This window comes from Scyliorhinus torazame, chromosome 14, assembly GCF_047496885.1.
Source record: "Scyliorhinus torazame isolate Kashiwa2021f chromosome 14, sScyTor2.1, whole genome shotgun sequence".
Taxonomy (NCBI): Eukaryota; Metazoa; Chordata; class Chondrichthyes; order Carcharhiniformes; family Scyliorhinidae; genus Scyliorhinus; species Scyliorhinus torazame.
The window spans coordinates 209,644,207-209,666,719 of NC_092720.1; the positions used below are offsets into that span (position 1 = coordinate 209,644,207).

General features: G+C 49.5%; 1 long non-coding RNA gene across 1 annotated transcript; it reads left to right on the top strand.

Annotated features, from left to right (window-relative positions):
- The first annotated feature begins 1,215 nt into the window (after positions 1–1,215).
- LOC140390437 (uncharacterized) lies at positions 1,216–13,381 on the top strand. The gene is made up of 3 exons (XR_011934638.1): positions 1,216–1,543; positions 2,571–2,686; positions 11,284–13,381. It is a non-coding gene; the product is annotated as an uncharacterized lncRNA (long non-coding RNA).
- The last annotated feature ends 9,132 nt before the right edge of the window (positions 13,382–22,513 follow it).

The window sequence follows — 22,513 nt, forward strand, 5'->3', positions numbered from 1 at the left end:
AATCCACAAGTTTATCTTTCTAAAAAACAAATTTCACATGTTGAATCCTCCAAATATCTTCCCTGTACCTGTTGTGTGTAATAGCTTCTTGGCAGTTATGTTACCTTTTGCTATAATGTGAGCGGCTGACACCATTAGTTCCAGGATCTGGGGCGTCATTCCCCGACCCCCCAGCGGGTCGGAGAATGGCTGTTGGCCGCCGGTTGGCGGGCCCCACCGCTCGATTCTCCGGCCCGGATGTGCCGAAGTCCCGCCGAGAAATTGCCTGTCCCGCCGGCTTAAATTAAAGTAGGTATTTACCGGCGGGACAAGGTGGCGTGGGCGGGCTCCGGGGTCCTGGGGGGGGGGGGGCGGGGGGCGATCTGACCCCGGGGGGTGCCCCCACGGTGGCCTGGCCCGCGATCGGGGCCCACCGATCCGCGGGTGGGCCTGTGCCGTGGGGGCACTCTTTCCCTTCCGCCTCCGCAACGGCCTCCACCATGGCAGAGGCAGAAGAGACTCTCCCCACTGCGCATTCGCGGGAAACTGTCAGCGGCCGCTGACACTCCCGCGCATGCGCCGCCCGGGGATGTCATTTCCGCGCCAGCTGGCGGGGCAACAAACGCCGTTTCCGCCAGCTGGCGGGGCGGAAATCCCACCGGCGTCGGCCTAGCCCCTCAATGTTGCGGCTCGGTCCCCAAAGATGCGGAGCATTCCGCACCTTTGGGGCGGCGCAATGCCCGTCTGATTGGCGCCATTTTGGGCGCCAGTCGGCGGACATCGCGCCGTTGGGGGAGAATTTCACCCCTGGATCTGACACCTTGGGCGCGATTCTCCGCTCCCGCGCCGGGTGGGAGAATCGCCTGGGTCGCCAAATTTTCCTGCGACACCGGTCCATCACCCTCCCGCGATTCTCCCAAGCGGCGCGAACGGCCCCGTCGAGTTCTGCGCGGCGCAGGCCGGAGAATCGCCCGAGACACCCAAAATGGCGATTCTCCGGCACCCCTGCTATTCTCAGGCCCAGATGGGCCGAGCGGCCAGCCCAAAACAGCAGGTTGCCCCCTGGCGCTGTTCACACCTGGTCGCTGCCGGGGGGAACAGCGCGGGAACGCTGGGGGGGGGGGGGGCGGCCTGCGGGGGGGCGAGGGGGGATCCTGCACCGGGGGGATGTGGGGCCTCAAATGGGGTCTGGCCCACCGATCTTCGGCCGTCCTCTCTGAAGGAGGAGCTCCTTCCGCAGCCCCGCAAGATCTGTCTGACATCGTATTGCGGGGCGGACTCGGAGACGATGGCAACCACGCATATGCGGGTGACGGCAGTTATGCGGCGCCGGCCACGTCATGTATGCGGCGCCGCCTTTACGCAGCGACAAGGCCTGGCGCGTGTAAATGACGCGGCCCCGATCCTCGCCCATTATCGGGCCCTGAATTGGTCGGGTTAGGGGCCGTTTCGCGCCGTCGTGAACCTCGACGGCTGTTCATTTCACCATCCTGCCTGATCTGTTACTATCATCCTCATTGATTGTGATTTATTTATTTCAGATGGGAGTTTCTCGGAAGAGAAGGTAGGACATGCTCTTTACTCAAACTCTGCAGCATTTGATTTTTTTTAATAACTCAGAATTTTGGTTATTTTGGATTTTAGTGAATTTCTGTCCTGCTTACAGTTTCAAATTACATTTTCGGAGATTTAGTAGTCTGGTGACAATACATCTTCATGATTCCCAGATGAGTGTTTTCATTGTAATAACAAGTTTTAATACAGTGATTAATAACCAACTGTTCCTAATATTGTACTGATTAACAAACTGGCATGTAAATAACAAGAACATGTCCCAGGACCCGTAGTGATGATTTACAAGCTGCAGTCTGCCTGTGAGGTAGTGACCTTCCCACTGATCCTGAGAGAGACGCACGGTCCAAGTTTCCAAGGTGTGGGTCATTCAAACACCCACACAACACCTGATGGACCTGAGAACACCTCATCTTAAAGAGAATCGGGTTCTATTTTTATACTATAATACAATCTTGCTCTGTCCGAAGAATAACCACAACAACAATTTGTAATTTTTATCACGCCTTTACCATGTTAAACATTCCAAGTTGCTGAAGAGGAGCATTAAGACCCAGCAACATAAAGAGATATTAGCACAGATGACGCAGCGAGATGTTTATAGAGGGGGCAAAACTATTAGGGAGCAATTTCCAGAGTTTGCGGCACCGACATCTGAAGGCCTTGCCACCAATAGCCGAGCAACTGAAATCAAAGCTAGTCAAGAGGCCAGAATTAGAGCAGCTCCGTCTCAGGTGATTGTGTGCACCTTCTGAGTGTGTGCGATGCCTTGGTAACTAACCTGTTATCAGACTGTGAATCGTTTTCTGGACATGGGCGTTTCCTGTCTCTGCTCCTTCATTTCCAAGTTATCTTTTGCTCAGTTATAAAACTAAGATTATCATTTTACTTCCACTCTCACGTGAAAAGTGTTGATATTTGGGAATGTTGGGACAGGTAGATCATTCAAATAATTTCTTACATAAATTACATTTTCGAACAAGGAATGATTTATGACATCAATTGTTTAATATTTACAGGATGAGTGATGCCGATCCATCATTCTCAGTATCTGATGTCGCCATACCCATTGGAAAGTTCAAAGGCCCTTTACAGTACACAATGTGGAGAGAAATGCTGCACTTAATTAACCCAGGTAAAACTCTGATATTATTTTTCTTGATTATAAATCTACTTGGGAATGGACAACCAGGTCTCCAGGGTAACGGATTAGATTTTCACATTTACAGTTATTAATCCCTGGAGCCTCCTCATATTTTACTTTCTGTGGGTTCCTCTGGAAAAGTGTTTCAACCCATCAGCACTGTGTATGAAAGTCATAAAGGGATCCTTATAACCAGAGGAATAGAGCACAAATCTCTGGATGGATGGGAACCCCAATTTCTTGAGGAGACTGGACAGTCCGCTTTTGGAATTGTACGAAACGTTTTATCAATGTTGTTATGACACCCTGGGCTAGTGCGCGGTCAATTCCAGCCTCACTTGACCCGGAGTCGCAACACAATCCGAGAGAGAGAGATTGACTGAAACATACTTGTCCATTTAGCACCCAGGGATTAAAAATGATGACACCAAAAATATAGAAAGGTGGAATAAGGGAATCATCAGGAAGGACCCTTAAAATGTATTGTCAGGAAGATTAGAATGTGTTAAAAGGCGGCTAACACAAGGTGGAATTAAACTCCTTAATTGTGAGGAGGTGAGTCTGCACTGGCAAAGGGAGGACACCGGGGGATCCTATTGAACTATTCAAGATTCGAAAGAAGATAAATATTCATAGTTTTCACAGTTTGCAACAAAGTAGGATAACATCAAATTTAGAAAAGGGATGGTGACACAGCAGTTTAGATGACTGATGTTGATTTTTTGAGCGACCTCATTGATGGAGCAGTTAATGAACCAGTGAATTCACTGCTCACTATGAATTTGATCAGAGGCCCAGTCCATTCTGCACATTGAGGTACAGAGCAATATCTCTGGGCAAATCTTCACAGCTTTATTGTGTGAAAGGGTGTTCAATGGTGCTTTCTGGAGTGTTAGGGAATGGAGGGTTGGGAGGAGGAAAGTGAGGTGACCTTCCAGTGAGGGATGGGGTAGCTTGATTATAGGATCCTAAGAAATAGGAGATGGATTGGGCCATTCCTTCCATCAATCCTGATTTCCCATTCAATATGATCATGACCCCTCTCACTGTGGCCTTAACCATACCTTTTGCCTCTTCTCGGTAACCCTGAACTCCCTTGTTGGTCAGAAATCTATCTAACTCAGCCCGACTGTATACAATAGCCTAGTTTCCACTGCTCTCTCTGGAAGTGAATTCCAAAGGATAACATCCTTCTGGGAGAAGAAATTCCTCTATCTGTTTTTGAAGGAAGATAGACTCATTTATAAACTATGGCCACAGGTTCGAAATTCCCCCACAAGAATAAACATCCTGCCCAGGACTTCCCCAGTCAAACTCCAGCAGAAATATTTCAAGAAGATCATCTCTCATTTTCCAAAACATCAAGAGTATAAACCTAACCTGCCAAATCGTTCCTCATAAGAAACTTCCTTCATCCCAGGAATCGCCCTTATGAATATTCGCTGGAAAACTAAGAAGGCAAGTAAACCTTCCTTCAGTAAACTGCCCTAAACTGTATTTTTACTTTCACCAAAGTCCTGTACATCCTTATAATAAAGACCAATAGGGCAGTACGGTGGCACAGTGGTTAGCACTGCTGCCTCACGGCGCTGAGGTCCCAGGTTCGATCCTGGCTCTGGGTCATCGTTCGTGTGGAGTTTGCACATTCTCCCTGTGCCTGCGTGGGTTTCGCCCCCACAACCTAAAAGATGTGCAGGGTAGGTGGATTGGCTAAATTGCTCCTTAATTGGAAAAAAGAAATTGGGTACTCCAAAGTTATTTTTTAAATAATAAGAAAGACCAGTATTCCATTTGGTTTCCTAATGACTTTTCTACCTGCACGGGGAGATAGAGTGGAGTTGAGGCCTCAAGAAGATCAACCACAATCATGTTGAATGGTGGAGCAGTTTCACAGGAACAAATAACCTACCCATGACCTAATTTTTGTGTTCTTGTGCTCACCTATTGTGATTAATGTATAAGTTCCCCCTGTACTCCAGCATTTTGAAATTTCTCTCCAATTAAGTAATATTCTACTTTTCAATTCTTCCTGACAAAGTGGATATCACATTTTCCCACATTAAACCCCAGCTGCCAATTTTTTCTCACGTACTTAACCTTTCTATATCCCGTTACAGACTCTTTGAACCACCCTCACAACTTGCTTTCTTCCCTATTGCTTCATCACTTAATTTGGCCCAAGACTGACGGACATGCCAATTTGTCACAATTACCCAGAAAACATAAGGAACTCAAACAGGATTACAAAAAGGTGGGTGTCTAGGAAACCCATGGGCCGGGATTCTCCGAAATCCCGGCCAAGTGTTGATGCCGGCGTCAAAACCGGCATGAGCGACGCCGGTGTCAACGGGCCTCCAGGCCCAGGCATTCACCCCTTCCTCGGGGGCTAGTATAGCGCCGGAGTGCTGTGCGCTCGAAAGACGGTGCGACAAGGCCGGTGCGGGTCCGCGCATGCGCGTGGGTTGCCGTCTCCGCGCCGGCCTCCCGGCAACATTGCGGAGCCCTACAGGGGCCTGGCATGGGGGAACATAGGCATCCCCCAGAATATGCCCGCCCCGCCGATCGTTAGGCCCCGAGCGCGGGCCTCGCCACCGTGGAGGCCCCCGATCCCCCGGAGTCGGATTTCCCCCCCACCCCCCCCAACCAGGACGGCCCCTACAGCCAGAACTCCGAGGTCCCATCGGGTGGGACCAGACGTAACACACGCCGGTGGGACTCGGCGGGCACCCGACTAGTCGAGTGCATAGAATCGCCGCAGGGGTCGCTTTCAACGGCCCACGACCGTCGCGGCGGTGACTGCGCGGGCGTCATTGGTGCCGATTCTCCGGCGATTCTCCCACCCAGCACGGGATCGGAGAATACTGGCCATGATGCCTGGTGGGAAGCAGTCACGGGGAATATCGAGAGGTTGTTTCCCTTAAAGGTGTTTGTGTGGGCCATGAAGAATCCAGCACGAGTTTGTAGCGTCAAACAGGCAGTAACTTTATTTACAATATGAAATGAAATGAATATGATGTACAAACTACCAGCAGTTCACTACTGGGAAGAAAGAGAGAGAACAAACAAACATTCGGCCCTTCAAGTCTGCTCCGTCATTCATTCTGATCATGGCTGATCATCAAGTTCAATACCCTGATCCTGCCTGCCCCCCCGCCCCCATATCCCTTGATTCCTTTAGCCCTACAAGTTATATCTAATTCTTTCTTGAAATTACACAGGGGCCTGGCATGGGGGAACATAGGCATCCCCCAGAATATGCCCGCCTGCCGATCGTTAGGCCCCGATCGCGGGCCTTGCCACCGTGGAGGCCCCCCAACCCCCGGAGTCGGATCCCCCCCCACCAGGACAGCCCCTACAGCCAGAACTCCGAGGTCCCATCGGGTGGGACCATACGTAACCCACGCCGGTGGGAGTCGGCGGGCACTCGAGCGCAGAGAATCGCCGCAGGGGCCGACTGTCGCGGCGGCGACCGCGCGGGCGTCATTGGTGCCAATTCTCCGGCGATTCTCCCACCCAGCACGGGATCGGAGAATACTGGCCATGATGCCTGGTGGGAAGCAGTCACGGGGAATATCGAGAGGTTGTTTCCCTTAAAGGTGTTTGTGTGGGCCATGAAGAATCCAGCACGAGTTTGTAGCGTCAAACAGGCAGTAACTTTATTTACAATATGAAATGAAATGAATATGATGTACAAACTGCCAGCAGTTCACTACTGGGAAGAAAGAGAGAGAACAAACATTCGGCCCTTCAAGTCTGCTCTGTCATTCATTCTGATCATGGCTGATCATCATGTTCAATACCCTGATCCTGCCTGCCCCCCCCCCCCCCCGCCCCTCCCCCCACCCCCCGCCCCCATATCCCTTGATTCCTTTAGCCCTACGAGTTATATCTAATTCTTTCTTGAAATTACACAACATTTTGGCCTCAACGCCTGTGGAGCAAATTCCACAGATTCAGCACTCTCTGGGTGAAGTAATTTCTCCTCTCCTCAGTTTGACGATCAGGGGTAAGGACTATGAACCCACCATCAGGAAAATAGAACTTTCAAAGTTTCTATGAGATCCCCTCTCACTCTTCCAAACTCCAATGAATATAATCCTAACTGACTTTGTCTCTCCTCATATGACGGTCCTGCCATCCCAGGAATCAGCCTGGTAAACCTTCGCTGCACTCCCTCCATCGCAAGAACATCCTTCCTCAGATAATGACACCAGAACTGCACACAAAACCACTAACTCTGGGCGAGCTGACAACAGGAGCCAGATCCTTGAGGGGAAGTGACCGTTCACCAGGCCAGTTGTGTTTGACTCTGTGGGACTGGATCAGTCCAGGATGGCTGGGAGTGTCTGAGAGTGTCCTTCTGACTGACAAGATTTCAGAATCCATGAGGAAAGGCATCATCACCTTCATCTAGAAGTAGAAGAGGCGAGAGAAGAATTAAGTTGGTGATCTACCTTGATCTGACCTCTGCTGTATTCTGAAGGAAGATCTCTGATAGCCTTGTACTCCTCAGGGATACAATGACCTGTATGTGGGACAGAATGTAGACACCTGCCTCATCAGCTTGGACCAGGAGAAGGCCTTTAACAGAATATCACACACCCACATGGTCAATATGCTCTCCAAAATGAAGTTTCTGGAGTAAATCTGCAAATGGATCCAACTGCTCTGTACAAACGAAAATACCGCAATTTCAATCAATGTGTTGAAACTGAAACGTTTTCCAGTTAAATCTGGAGTCAGACAGGGCTGTGTTCTCTCTCCGATCTTGTTCCTGTGCTGTCACCTCCTGTTAAATTCCTTTTCAGAGTTTTAAGCCCCATTTCAAAATCCCCAATCTCGATCCCTCTGTATTTCTAATTGTTCTCTGACCTTACATTCTTCTACAAAATCTTCCAGATATGATCACTTCTGAAATAAATGTCCAATTTTTCTGCACATGGATAATTGAACCACAGCAACCAGATTTTCATCCTGACCACAGCGCAGAATGGTCCTAATACATGACACACATAACGAGTATAATACATTATCCCTCCTCATCCCTCTGAACCTCTCTGCAAACATTGACATGGTCAACACCACCATTCTCCTCCAAACTATCTCCTCTATTGTCCGTCTCTGTGGCACTGTCTTTATTTGGTTCCACACTTGCTGATTCTATCACAGACAGAGTGTCTCCAGCAAAGTTTCACTTCTCACCTCCATAGTGCTCCCTAGGAGACTCTCAAATATTTTTTCCTTGATCATCTCCTTTTCCTGATCTATTTGCTGCCATTTAGTAACTTCACCCACAGAAAGAGGGACAGTTTTCAAATGACACCCAGTTCTACCTCTCCATGATCTTTCTTGCCCCCCCCCACCCCCCCCCACCCACCCCCCCCCCCACCATCCCCCACCCCCCCCCCACCCCCCCCCACCCACCCCCCCCACCCCCCCCCACCCACCCCCCCCCCCACCATCCCCCACCCCCCCCCCACCCCCCCCCACCCACCCCCCCCACCCCCCCCCACCCCCCCCCCCCCCCCCCCCCCCCACCCCCCACTGCCAGTGTCTTGTCAGCTTATCTGCAGCTCCAACAACACTAAAGAAGTTCAACATTATCATTAAGTCACCAAGGCTTCTTCGGCAGCACTTTCCAAACTCATGACTGCTACCATCTGGGAGGACAAGAGCAGCAGATACCTGGGCTCACCACCACTTGGAAGTTTCCCTATAAGCCCCACATGGTGCAGACTTGTAAATATACCACTGTTCCTTCACTGTCACTGGGTCAAAATCCTGGAACTCCCTCCCTAACAGCACAGTGTGTGTACCTACACCTCATGGACTGCAGCAGTTCAACATCACAGCTCACCACCACCTTCTTACACCCCTGCTGACTCCCCACCCCCATCCTATTTAGTCCAATCCTCTTTTCCTTTCCCTTCTTGCTCCCCGATTCTGTCTGCCCTCCTACTTCTGCAGATGTTGCTCACAACAACCTCCCTTCCTCTGCAGTTTTCTCTCTTCCCCCTCCCATTCCTGAGCCCTCTTCTCCTCCCCCACCTTCTGCCCAGAATCCGCAGCTCTCCTCCCCATCTCACACATGGGCTGTGCCCGCTAGCTCACTCTATTGTTCCTCTGTCTACTCACTCTCGCCTTACCACTTTCAATCTCTCGCTCGCCAATACCCTTTGTCCCCCGCTCCCCTATTCTATGCCCCACCCACGCAGCTGTCCATTCTCTGCACATTCTCTCTCTCTCTTCTCTGCTCCTGTTGTTGGGTTGGTAAGTTTTAACTAGTGGTGTGCCACAGGGATCAGTGCTGGGACCTCAACTATTTAGAAATCATGTCAATAACTTGGATGAAAAGAGCGAGTATATGGGAGTTAAATTTGCTGATGACACAAAGATGGTCAGGAAATTATGTTGTGAAGAGGACATGAAGAGTCGACAAAGGGATTTTGATAGGTTAAGTGATCGTAGGTGGAGTAGAATGTGGGAAAAGGCAGGCAGAATATGAAGACAATATATTATTTAAATGGAAAGGATGAGTAAATCTATATTCCTGGAGTTTTGCCTGTGTGTGTTTTATGTGATTGTAAGTTCACACATGTGGGTGTGAAGTTTGCGTTGACTGGAGATTGTAACGTTTAAGGTTCAGAATGGCCCGAGGGTTGACACATTCAGATCCTGTCTCAGGGTAGGAGGCTGAACCCTGATGGGAGGTCACAGGTCAGTTCAATAATAATTTTTTAAAAATGCATTTTTAAAATAAATTTAGAGCGCCCATTTATTTTTTCCCAATGAAGGGGCAATTTAGCATGGCCAATTCACCTACCCGGCACATCTTTGGGTTGTGGATGCAAAACCCATGCAAACACGGGGAGAATTTAAATTAAGTGGAGATAGATATAGGACAGATGTCAGAGGTAGTTCCCGTACCAGCCTCCCCGAACAGGCGCCGGAATGTGGCGACTAGAGGCTTTTCACAGTAACTTCATTGAAGCCTACTGGTGACAATAAGCGATTTTCAATTTCAATTTCATTTCATTTTCTTTTCATTTCATTTACTCAGACAGTAGTAAGGGCGTGGAATGCCCTGCCTGCAACAGTAGTGGACTCGCCAACATTAAGTGCATTTAAATGGTCATTGGATAAATATGTGGATGATAAGGGAATAGTGTAGATGGGCTTTAGAGAGGTTTCACAGGTCGGCGCAACATCGAGGGCTGAAGGGCCTGTACTGCCCTGTAATGTTCTATGTTCTGATGTGCAAACTCCCTCCGAACAGTGACCCAGGGCCAAGATCGAACCTGGGACCTTGGCACCGTGAGACAGCAATGCTAACCACTGCGCCACCGTGCTGCCCCCCCGTTCAATAATAACAATAATAATCTTTTATTAGTGTCACAAGTAGGCTGACATTAACACTGCAATGAAGTTACTGTCGCCACATTCCGGCGCCTGTTCGGTACACTGTCCAATTCACCGAACAAGCACGTCTTTTGGGACTTGTGGGAGGAAACCGGAGCACCCGGAGGAAACCCACGCAGACACGTGGAGAACGTGCAGACTCCACACAGAAAGTGACCCAAGCCGGGGTCAGTGAACAACAGCTTGTTCAGTTGTTTTAAGTTTTTAAGGAGCTGGGAGTAGCAGTTGTTGGCAGCAGCTTAGCTGAGGAGTTGGGACTGTGTTTAGATGCTGGATAGAACTGCTGTCGACAGCACTAGACCATTCAGCCCTTTGCGCTCGCTCCCCTATTCCGTGAGATTGTGGCTAATCTTCTTCAACACCATTTTCCTGCACGATCTCTGTTTCCATGTTTTTAACATGTAGAAATCTATCGATCTCAGTCTTAAACATACTCAATGACTGAGCCTCCACAGCCTCTGAGCCACAGAATTCCAAAGATTCACCACTCTGCGTGAAGAAATTCCTCCTCATCCCAATCCTAAATAACCTGCCCCCGATTCCCAAAAGCAGGAACAGAGGAGAGAGAATGAGTGCAGAGAATGGAGAGCGCATGGGCTCCTCGCGCTTTCTGCCTCCCCCCCACTACATTTCACTCCCTGCCTCATCCCACCTTTCACATTATCTCCCCACTCTCTCTCACCCTCCCATCACCCAACTGTTGCTAACCTTCCCCCTTTCTCTTTTTCACGCTCTCAAACTTTTGCGTTCATTCCTCAGATCTCTTTCTCCCCCCCCTTCCCTCCCACACTCTCCTTGCTACCCTGCTCCCTCTCCTCCTCCACCATGGTCTCTCAGATCTTCCTGCATTCCCTGTCACTATCCTGCTCTCCCTACCGCATCCTCTTTTTCTCAACCCTCTCCCATTCTCTCGGTGACCTTGCTTCCAAACTCTCAAGCCCTCCAAATCTTCATCGCCTCTGTCTCTCTTTCACTGACTCTTTGTTCCTGCTCTCTCCATTCATCCATTCCCTTGCTCTACTGCTTTGATCCCTCTCCTCTCAACCTGACCTCTGCCCCCACCCATCCTCTTCCTCACCTACCCCATTTGCCCCTCTCTACCCCTCCCTCTCTCTTCCCTCCCCCTCCTTCTCTAAATCACTGACTGTGTTATTTTAACTTTCCCCCAGCTCCAGCCTCTCTGACTCTGGATCCGAACACAGTGAATCCCTGGCTTATCCTGTCTTGAGGACCGGACCAGTATGAGACTTGGCGACACACCACAGCCGCTTCCTGACACCCCAGAGAGATTTCATTCCTGGCTTGGTGTTCTGGGATCAGAGGGGTACACATCAGGGAGACATTACTGGGAGGTAGAGGTGGGCAGAGGACTCAATGGGATCTGGGCGTGGCCCGAGAGTCTGTGGACAGGAAAAGTGGAATCCCCCTGATCCCGGAGTCTGGATTCTGGATCGTGAGGCTGAGTCCTGGAAGAGGTTATTTTGCCTCCACCACCCCCTCTGATATCCCCCTCAACCTGGGTGTGAATCCCCAGAAGATCGGGGTTTTCCTGGACTATGAGGGGGGACAGGTGTCATTTTACAATGCGGACAACATGTCCCATCGCCACACTTTCACCCTCACTTCCACCGAGAGAATCTTTCCCTTCTTCAGTCCGAGATGGAATATCAATGGGAAAAACTTGGCCCCGCTGACAATCTGTGGGATTAAAGGTCACGAACAGATCCATCCCATAATTTCACACCATCTCCCTGCCTCCTGCCAGCTGTAAACTGCTGGGTGTGGGTCTCAGTCACAGGGGGTGCGGATGGTTCCAATGGTTCCTGAGCTCAGGGTGATTCCAGCTGAGTAACAATAATGGTTTGGTGATTTTGTTTTCTTACTCGGTGAGGTGCAACAAACGCGCGGTAACTTTGACAGTGACTCCTGTAAAATAGATTAAAAGCCAAAAGATGATGGAGAAAAATCAAAGCGCAGACATCTTTTTAAAAATAAATTTAGAGTACCCAATTAGTTTTTTCCAATTAAGGGGCAATTTAGCGTGGCCAATCCACCTACCCTGCACATCTTTTGGGTTGTGCGGGCGAAACTCACGCAAACACGGGGAGAATGTGCAAAATCCACACGGACTGTGACCCAGAGCCGGGATCAAAACTTGGATTTCGGCATCATGAGGCAGCAACATAACGCAAAGATGATGGACAATTAAAACACAAAAATATCCGAAGGTCTCAGAGACTCCAGGTGGGAAATTGAACGTTAAGAGGGGCAGGGAAGAGGAACTAGGGTGAGATTGATCACCAATGGCAAGGAAAGGAGACAGGAGAAAATCCAAGAGCAGGAAAATTAAATAATACCCAGGGAAGCACAAAGGAAAATTCAAAATCAAACAGAAGAGGAATCAATAGGGAACAGGCAGGAGAATCAGAAACACGCACAAATAAGGAGTTGGAAATGAACAAAACATTCGACTGCCTGGAGAATTTAAAGGCGCAGAGAGAGAAACCAGGTTAACATTCCGGGTATAAACCCTGTCTGGGAACTGGGAACTGAAAGATCAGCAAGGAACTCTGTCGGGCTGGGGGGAAAGGAGGAGGGAGAAGAAACAAATAGAAGCTCAAATGTAGAGAGGAACTTATTGGGTAGAATGAGCTGTGAACTGCAGGATGCCAGTGACCTTCCTGCCTGTAATGTTGCTCCACAGGCAGAAGGTGGTGGGACATCACTGTATTTGAGATGAATCAGTTCAGTGATTCTCAAACTGGGATCTGGGGAGTCTTTCTAGGAGGTCCAATTTCTACAGATTGTGGGAGAGAGAGAAAAACCCAAGAGGGAGAGGAAATGACTCTCAACTGTTCCACTTTGTCTAAATTCCCAAGAGTTAGTGTTAGTTATGCATTGAGCAACTGTCAATATTCCCACCCAAACCTCCCGAATCCTCTCCCTTCTTCACGGTGGTGGACATTTCACTATCATGGTTTTCAGCGGTGAGTCTCACATTGACTTTAGTAGAAGGGGAAGGGTAGAAGGGGATTGGAGCTGTGAGACTAGCTGCTGCTGTGATACTCAACTTGTCTTCAGGCAGTGAGTAAGTGCAGTTATCAAGCTGCCCGGCCTGCTGAGTATTTCCATCATTTTCGGTTTATATTAATCTCTAGTTAGTTTGTTTCTTGTAATTGTGATAAATCTGTCAGTTGACTCACCTCAAGCTCTCACTATGTTTCATAGACTCACAGAATTTACAGCGCAGAAGGAGGCCATTTGGCCCATCGACTCTGCACCGGCCCTTTGGAAAGAGCACCCTACCTAAGCCTACACTTCCACCATATCCTTGTAACCCAGTAACCCCACCTAAACGTTTTGGATACTAAGGGTAATTTACCCTGGCCAATCCACCTAACCTGCACATCTTTGGACTATGGGAGGTAACCGGAGCACCCAGAGGAAACCCACGCAGACACGGGAAGAAAGTGCAAATCACTGTGCTACTGTGCCCCGCAATAAAATAACTTCCCTGTTTGATTAAATAAGACATTGACAAACTGGACTGTGTTTGTAAATAATGTCATATTCCAGTGGGTACTCTGTAATAAAATTGGAGGGAAGGAAAATCGTTTTTCAGGGAGTTTTTATTTTATATTGAAACAGGAAGCTACCTTGAGACAGTTTAAAGATGTAAATGATGTGACACTGCTGTGAATACTGATTTGGCAGTCTGCCTGTCTTGAACATGATGTGTGAACTGATGGGGTTTGAATGACATTCAGGGCAGCACGTAGCACAGTGGTTAGCACCGTTGCTTCACAGCGTCAGGATCCCAGGTTCGATTCCGGGCTTGGGTCACTGTCTGTGCGGAGTCTGCACGTTCTCCACGTATCTGCGTGGGTTTCCTCCGGGTGCTCCGGTTTCCTCCCACAGCCCAAAGATGTGCGGGTTAGGTGGATTGGCCATGATAAATTGCCCTTAGTGTCCAAGAAGGTTAAGTTGGGTAACGGGGATAGGGTGGAGGTATGGGCTAGAGTAGGGCGTTCTTTCCAAGGGCCGGTGCAGACTCGATGGGCTGAATGGCCTCCTTCTGCACTGTAAATTCTATGATATAATTCTACAATTAACAGATAATGTTTAACCAGGTGAAAAGCAGTTCAGTTGCTGCACTAGAATGTTAGTGGAGTCTCAGTTATCATTTATCTCTGGTTTGTCTGCTCTGCTCTGCTCATCACTATCCACATTGGAGAAATAATCGTTAAATCACCAGTATGTAATTACCTGTTTTATTAAAACATTCTTAATGTTCTGTAAATGAAATCTGTTCATATTCTGATTATTCATAGAATCAAAGAATTTACACTGCAGAAGGAGCACTGGCTCTTGGAAAGAGCACCCCACTTCATCCCACACCTCCCTATCCCCGTAAACCAGTAACCTCACTTTAGCTGTGGGCAATTTAGCATGGCCAATCCACCTAACCTGCATATCTTTGGACTGTGGGAGGAAACTGGAGCACCCTGAGGAAACCCATGCAGACACGGGGAGAACGTGCAGATTGCGCACAGACAGTGACACAAGCCGGGAATCGAACCTGGGACCCAGGAGCTGTGAAGCAACTGTCATGATATTCAAACACACACATCATGATAGACACACCAACAGACAAATCAGAACACACAACACCACAACCAATGACAGAAAGATATAAAAGCACAGACACGACCCCCGGTGGTCAGTATTAGCTGCAGAGGAGGACCAGGACACATCTGTTACCAAACACACTCAGGGAGACAGCACGTGCAGAGTATCCAGAACGAACTGTATTATAAGAGTTAAAATAAAATAGAGTTGTACCACATACAACTGTGTTGGCTCATCTGTGCACCAGAGCACCCAACACCACATGGTACAGGAGTGGATTGATACCTGCCGGCATACCTCAGTGTACAGAGACAACCAGCAGTGCCCAGGCAAAATGATAGAGCTCCCGGTTCCGCAGCCGCTCCAGTGCTACGGCGATCTCCGCGAAAACTGGCGGCGATTCCGGCAATGGTTCGAATTGTTCCTGGTGGCAGCTGAACTCCAAGACCTGGATGATAGCGAAAAAATTGAATTTCTCCTCAGCATCGCCGGTGCAAGGGCAAGAGAAATATTCACAAGGTTCAGGTTCTTCAGGAGGCAGCAAAGGTACGATTACCAGGCAGTCCTGGACAAATTCTCCAAGTACTGTGAAGAAAACGCAATCCAATCGGCAAGTAAAGGTAAGAAAAGCTGCAGTACTCACCCCGTGGCTGGGATCCCGGAGCCCGAATTCCCAGAGGCCGAAATCCCGGGCCTGAGAGAGGGCTGGGTCGAGGTCGGTGGCCATCTTGCTAAAGGTATCACGCTAGCACAGTTGCGCGAGCAGTGCGTAGAACCAGAAGTTTCGTTTGCGCATGCGCGAGATGCTGCGCATGCGCAGTCAAGAAAACGGCCATCGGTAAAGGAACAGCGATCTGAGCATGCGCAGTCGCTTCCTACGTGCTACATACCGAGCGTCAGGATGTCAGAGGCCCCAGACTGCACCAATTTAAAGGGGAAATGTCCCAAATCCAATTTAAAAGGGAAACGTCCCAAATCAAAAAAACAAAAATCTGTTAAAGCTGTAAAACAACCTTCCCTCACCTGGAATGACAGCACATTGCCGCAAATTGACCCAGGAGATGAATTTGACCTCTGAAGAACCCTCCGACAAGCAGTTACCTACGCACAAGCCGATGATTCCGACCTCGAATACTTCGATGACGATCTTTACAGTGTTTCCGGACCTCGCGAGCCCAATGATAGCTCCGTGGTCCTATACGACTATGACTCGGATGAACCTTTCGTGTTGCTCATTGGCGGCCCCCACATTGAATCCGACGCAGATGCGGATTCATTTTTCGGATTTGAGGATCTTCAATCCAGCAGATATGACGTTCCAACTTATCAGTACCGGATGATGCTGCAGCCTGACATTAACAGACAGGGAGCGGTGCAAGCACACGGAGAGTGCCCTGCTGCCACACAGAGCGTGGTCCACGTCCCGCTCAACGTTCCCGACTCTATGAAAGAAGACATGCAAGACTCCAGAGTGCAGTCCTCGCATGAACCAGAAGTGAATCCAGTGTCACAAGCTTCCACAGCAAGCTCGTGGACAGACTCCACAATTGCAGAAATGCAAGACTCCAGAGCGCAGTCCTTGCACGGACAAGAAGTGACTCCAGTGTCACAAGCCTCCACAGAGAGCTCGTGGACAGCCTCCACGATAGAAGCAACGCAAGACTCCAATGTGCAGTCCTTGCAGGAACAAGACCATGAGGGTCTAGCAACCTCTCCTGACCAACCAGCGGCAGACGATGCAAGTCTGCCATGCTCACGTGAACAGCAAGAAGGCTATAACAGCCTACCATGCTCCACTACACAGCAGCATGACCATGACGGTCTCTCATGCTACAATGAAGGGCACAGCGCTGAAGACTGTTCAAGCCCAACTGAAGACAAGCCAAAGGAATCGCCTCGTCCAAGCCCGAAGAAAAAAGGTTTATGCGCTGACCTTCAGGATCATTATAGCCGAACAGAGATTAATAATGCTGCACGGCCACAGAAGGATGCTGAGGATTTGCTAACGAAATTAATTGAATGTTTAACTTGCAAGGAGCAGACTGAGAATTGCCAGTGTTTTAGTACGGATCGAAAAAATGGACAAGACATTGATCCTCAGGTAATGGAAATAACACAACCTGAATCATATCTACAGCAGGGACAAATGTCTCCCTTCAACACAACGCCGCAAAATCCCAACTTCGGAGACCAGCAGTTAGTCAGTAATGACTCTTCAAACCTTGAGGGGAACATTAATTGCATTGAACCTATACACACTCCACTGATTATTGAGCAGAACATTGGAGCAAGAATCCTGAGGACACCGACATCGAGTAGCCAGATAACGAATTTAAAACCCACAGCAGTTTCAAGTGAACCAAGTGTGCTTTCCACTAATGGTGAAGATGCAGATAAGGTCGACCCGATTATCCATTGTACCACACTAACCCCAGTGATTAAGCAGTTATGTATGGGGAGTATAATGTGGGCAATTGAGAACAGTAAAAGAGAGACTGTGACCATGCCAGTCCCAGCAAAATCAGACCCAGAGACCATGAAGGCATGTACATTAGACAAAGATACATATGAGGTACCTGAGAAGAAAAGTGAAACGGAATGTTCTTTGGAAAATAGTACAATGTCGATAGAAACATTGGATCCTATATTCGAGACCATACATATGGGAGAATTTGGGGGTAATAAACAAGGTTCTGCAATGTCTGGGGGAAGATTTAAAATTCCAAAGAAGAAAAGCCCAAATGAAGGACAACGGCAAGACAATGACAGTCCACCGACATGGTGTGCACCACCAGATGAAAACTCTGACAATTTACCCAACCCTAGTGAACAGCAAGCTGCTAATGAGGATCTATCCACGGGATGTGAGACGAGTGACGACAGCATCCCACTTCCCATGCAAAAGGTGCAAGGTGACAGACCTCGCCTAGTGCGTACCGAGGCACTCGACGATCACGGTGGGACCACTGACGACTGCGGTGGCGGCGCACCGCTTCCACCCTCGATGGCTCGACCCTCTCCACTGGTTGGTGCATTCCTGCATGTTCCGACTCCAGAAGTGCAGCTTCAGGGAATCTCGGCTGCCTCCAGTGAACCTGTTGGGACTCCGGACGGGGGGCATCGACGGAAGGCAGACCGGACTCCAGATGGGGAGCAGCCAAGCGCTGACTCTGATTTGCGCACGCCAGACCTTGCTCCGGATGGGCAGTGTCGCGGCCTTGGTGATGGCACGCTCAGGGTGACGGCGGATGCCACGGCGACAGGGAATGGATCGCGTGGCAGTCCCACTGGGTCGGCAGTGGCAACCAGCACCGGCGGTCCAAGATGGACACACCAATTCGCGCCATCGCCAGACGTTGATGCGAGCAACAATTCTCTCTCCAAGGCGACATGCTTCGACGTTTCTATGCGGAGTCGCCCTTCCGGCACAGCAGGTGGCCGGAACCAGCGTACACGGTCTCGGCCAACTTCCACATCTGGCACAGTCATCGCCTTGCATGATATTAGTGATGGTGCTACTTCGATGGCAACGACCCATCGGCTACAAGATGCCGTCCACCACAAACATAAAAAGAAAAAGACTCCACCTTGTTCCTGGCATGCAGGGCGGATGGATTGGTGCGTAGGCGCAATCAGCGAGCTTTGCGCCGCCTTCCACGCTCGCAACTGAACCGTACGCACACGCCGGATCCTCCACTGGTTCCCAAGGATGACTTTGTGGAGATGCCACGGATCATGCCCCTTCCATCGCCACCAGAACCAAACCACAGCCGAGGCACCACTAACAAAGATGTTGAATGTTATATTTGCACGAATAAAAAAACCAAGCACTGCACGAAGTACAACAAATGGTAAAGTAGAGACTTCGGCAACAGCATCACCTCCAACAGTCCAAGGTGAACCAGTGTGACCCCAAATCTCCACAGCTGAACCGGCTTGAGGACCAGCCCATTCTTGAGGCGGTCACCCATTAGACTGGACTTATAACGCTGTTCATACGTTCAAAAAGTCAAACACTTCTGTATTATAACCTGTTGTTGTTTATTGTTCCAGATATCGTCTGACCAGACCAATGTTCAAGTTTTTTTTTCTCTCGCATCCAAGTTTTGTTATGGTACAACCTTGTTAGTGTGACGCACCCGACATCGCCCCATGTAAATAGTTACGTCATATACACACGCTGTACACAACACACACACACACTCTTAGATGCACTCACGACACAATTATATTTATAACCACGTAGGCACATATCTTTGTAAAAAGGGAGGATGTCATGATATTCAAACACACACATCATGATAGACACACCAACAGACAAATCAGAACACACAACACCACAACCAATGACAGAAAGATATAAAAGCACAGACACGACCCCCGGTGGTCAGTATTAGCTGCAGAGGAGGACCAGGACACATCTGTTACCAAACACACTCAGGGAGACAGCACGTGCAGAGTATCCAGAACGAACTGTATTATAAGAGTTAAAATAAAATAGAGTTGTACCACATACAACTGTGTTGGCTCATCTGTGCACCAGAGCACCCAACACCACAGCAACTGTGCTAACCACTATGCTACGTGTTGCCCCTACGCTACCGTGTTGTTATATTTGACATTGGGGGTTCCATGATTAAATTTGTAAAATGATTCTGGAAACAAAACAATCTGAGAACCACTGGAATTGAAACAGTTTTTCTCAAAGTTGACACAGTTCATCGTTAAATCCAAGAAGCAGAAATTCAACACGTTGTTTGTGTCTGTCACTGAGCGAGGGAGACGGATTTCCGGGGAATAGGGAAGTGGATTGGTCGTGGTCCCTGTCACTCAGAGTGAAGGAGGAGGTGGGTTTCCGTGCACTGTGGAACCGGATTGGCCGCAGTCCCTGTCATTCAAGGGAGGCGTGTTTCTGGCAAGTGGTCGGCTAATCAATCACTCCGAGTGAGGACGGTGGGTTTCTGGGCAATGGAGCACCTATTGGTCACTGGTCCTGACACTCAGTGTGGGAGACGGCTTTCAGCGAATTGGTCAAAAACCCTGTCACCCAGAGTGAGGGGGATTGGTCACATTGCCTGTCACCCACAATGAGGGAGCTGAATTCCGTGGTATCAGAAGTGGATTGGTCAGTTATTCTGTCACTCAGATTGGATTGGATTGGATTGGATTTGTTTGTTGTCCTGTGTACCAAGGTACAGTGAAAAGTATTTTTCTGCGAGCCGCTCAACAGATCATTCAGTACATGAGAAGAAAAGGGAATAAAAGAAAATACATAATAGGGCAACACAACATATACAATGTAACTACATAAGCACTGGCATCGGGTGAAGCATATAGGGTGTAGTGTTAATGAGGTCAGTCCATAAGAGGGTCATTTAGGAGTCTGGTGACAGTGGGGAAGAAGCTGTTTTTGAGTCTGTTCGTGAGAATGAGGGAGGCGGGTTTCTGGTGACAGACGAAGCGGATTGGAACTTCTGTCACTCAGAGTGAAGGGGCGAGTTTCCGGTAACTGAGGAAGTGGATTGATGACACCCTGTTGCTGGCAGTAGAGGTCAGTGAAAGTCAGACCTCGCCATAGCCTGAAGGTCCCACCCAGCAAGAGCTGTTACTGGGAGATTAGATTGGGAGCTGACAATGGGAGAATAAGGAATTGTCCACATGGGGAAGAGGGGCTTCCTTTTCATTGAGGGTGTGTGGGGAAGGGGAAATGTCTTTCTCACAAAACCTGAATTTTAAAAAAAATATTTTTATTGAAGTATTTGCAAAATTTTTATAACAGTAACAAGCGAAATAATAACATAAACAACAACATGGTAAAATAAACATTTCCCACCCAACCCCTTCTGTACATCCCTTAACCATACTGCATCCTCCCGCCCCCCCCCCCCCCCCCTCAGAGTGCTGCTCCTGCTGACATTAATTTTCCCCGAGAAAGTCGACAAACTGCTGCCGCCTACGAGAGAACCCCAGCATTGACCCTCTCAAGGCAAACTTTATTTTCTCCAGCTTGAGAAACCCAGCCATGTCACTGAGCCAAGTTTCCACTCTCGGGGGCTTTGCGTCCCTCCACATTAAAAGGATCCATCTATGGGCTACCAGGGAGGCAAAGGCGAGGCCGTCAGCCTCTTTCACTCCCTGAACTCCCGGATCTTCTGACACTCCAACGATCGCCACCTCTGGACACGGCACCACCCATGTACCTAGCACCTTGGACATTGCGTTGGCAAACCCCTGCCAGAACCCTCCAAGCTTCAGGCATGCCCAAAACATATGGACATGGTTTGCTGGGCTTCCTGCACACCTTGCACATCTGTCTTCTACCCTAAAAAACTTGCTCTTCCTTACCGCCGTCATGTGTGCCCAATGCATCACTTTAAACTGCACATGATGAGGAGGAATTAACCCTGCTTAGGGCGTCCACCCACAGACCCACCTCTAACTCCCCACCTAACTCCTCCTCCCACTTGCCCTTCAGTTCCTCCACCGGGGTTTCCTCTGCCTCCAGCAACTCCTGATAGACCTCTGACACCTTCCCCTCCCCCACCCAGATACCAGAGACTACTCTGTCCTGTATCCCCCAGGGCGGCAAGAGTGGGAAAGCCAACACCTGTTTCCTAAGAAAGTCCCACAATTGCAAGTATGTGAAACCGTTCCCTGGCGGCAGCTTGAACTTGTCCTCCAGCGCCTTCAGACTGGGAAAACTCCCGTCTCTGAATAGATCCCCCATCTGTCTAATTCCTGCACTCTGCCCGCCATATATCCTGCCCGGTACGAACCTGTGGTTATTGCAAATCGGGGTACAGACTGACGCACCCTCCACCTTCTTATACCTCCTCCATTGCCCCCAAACCCTCAATGCCGCCACCACCAATGGGCTTGTGGAGTAACGGGCCGGCGAGAACGGCAGAGGTGCCGTTACCAGTGCTCCCAAACTGGTACCTTTGCATGACGCCGCCTCCATCCACTCCCATGGCCGCCCCTCCCCACCACCCACTTCCTAATCATCGCTATATTCGCCGCCCAGTAGTAGTTGCAGAAGTTCGGCAGCGCCAATCAACCCTCCCCCCAATTGCGCTCCAACAACATTTTCTTCACTCGCGGTGTTTTATTCGCCCATACAAAGCCCGAAATAATCTTATTCACCTGCTTATAAAAGGCCTTAGGGAAGAAGATGGGGAGGCACTGGAAGACAAACAAAAATCTGGGGAGGACAGTCATTTTCACGGTCTGTACCCTCCCCACCAGTGAAAGCGGGAGCATATCTCATCTTTTAAAGTCCCCTTCCATTTGCTCTACCAGCCGGGTTAGATTGAGCTTGTGTAATGCCTCCCATTTCCGAGCCACCTGTATTCCCAGATAGCGAAAGCTCCTCTCTACCATCCTGAACGGCAGCTCCTTCAGTCTCCTCTCCTACCCCCTTGCCTGGATCACAAACAATTCACTTTTTCCCATGTTCAATCTATACCCCGAAAACCTGCCAAATTTCCCCAAGATCTGCATAACCTCCCCAAACCCTTCCACCGCGTCCGAGATGTACAAGAGCAGATCGTCCGTGTACAGCGAAACCCGGTGCTCCAGCCACGCCCCCCCCCCCCCCCCAACCAGCCCCTGCCAATTGCTTGATGCTCTCAGCGCCATGGCCAATAGCTCTATAGCCAGAGCGAACAGCAACGGGGAGAGGGGGCACCCCTGCCTCGTCCCTCGGTGTAGCTTAAAGTACCCCGGCCTCAGCCGGTTCGTGCACACGCTTGCTACTGGCGCCTGATAGAG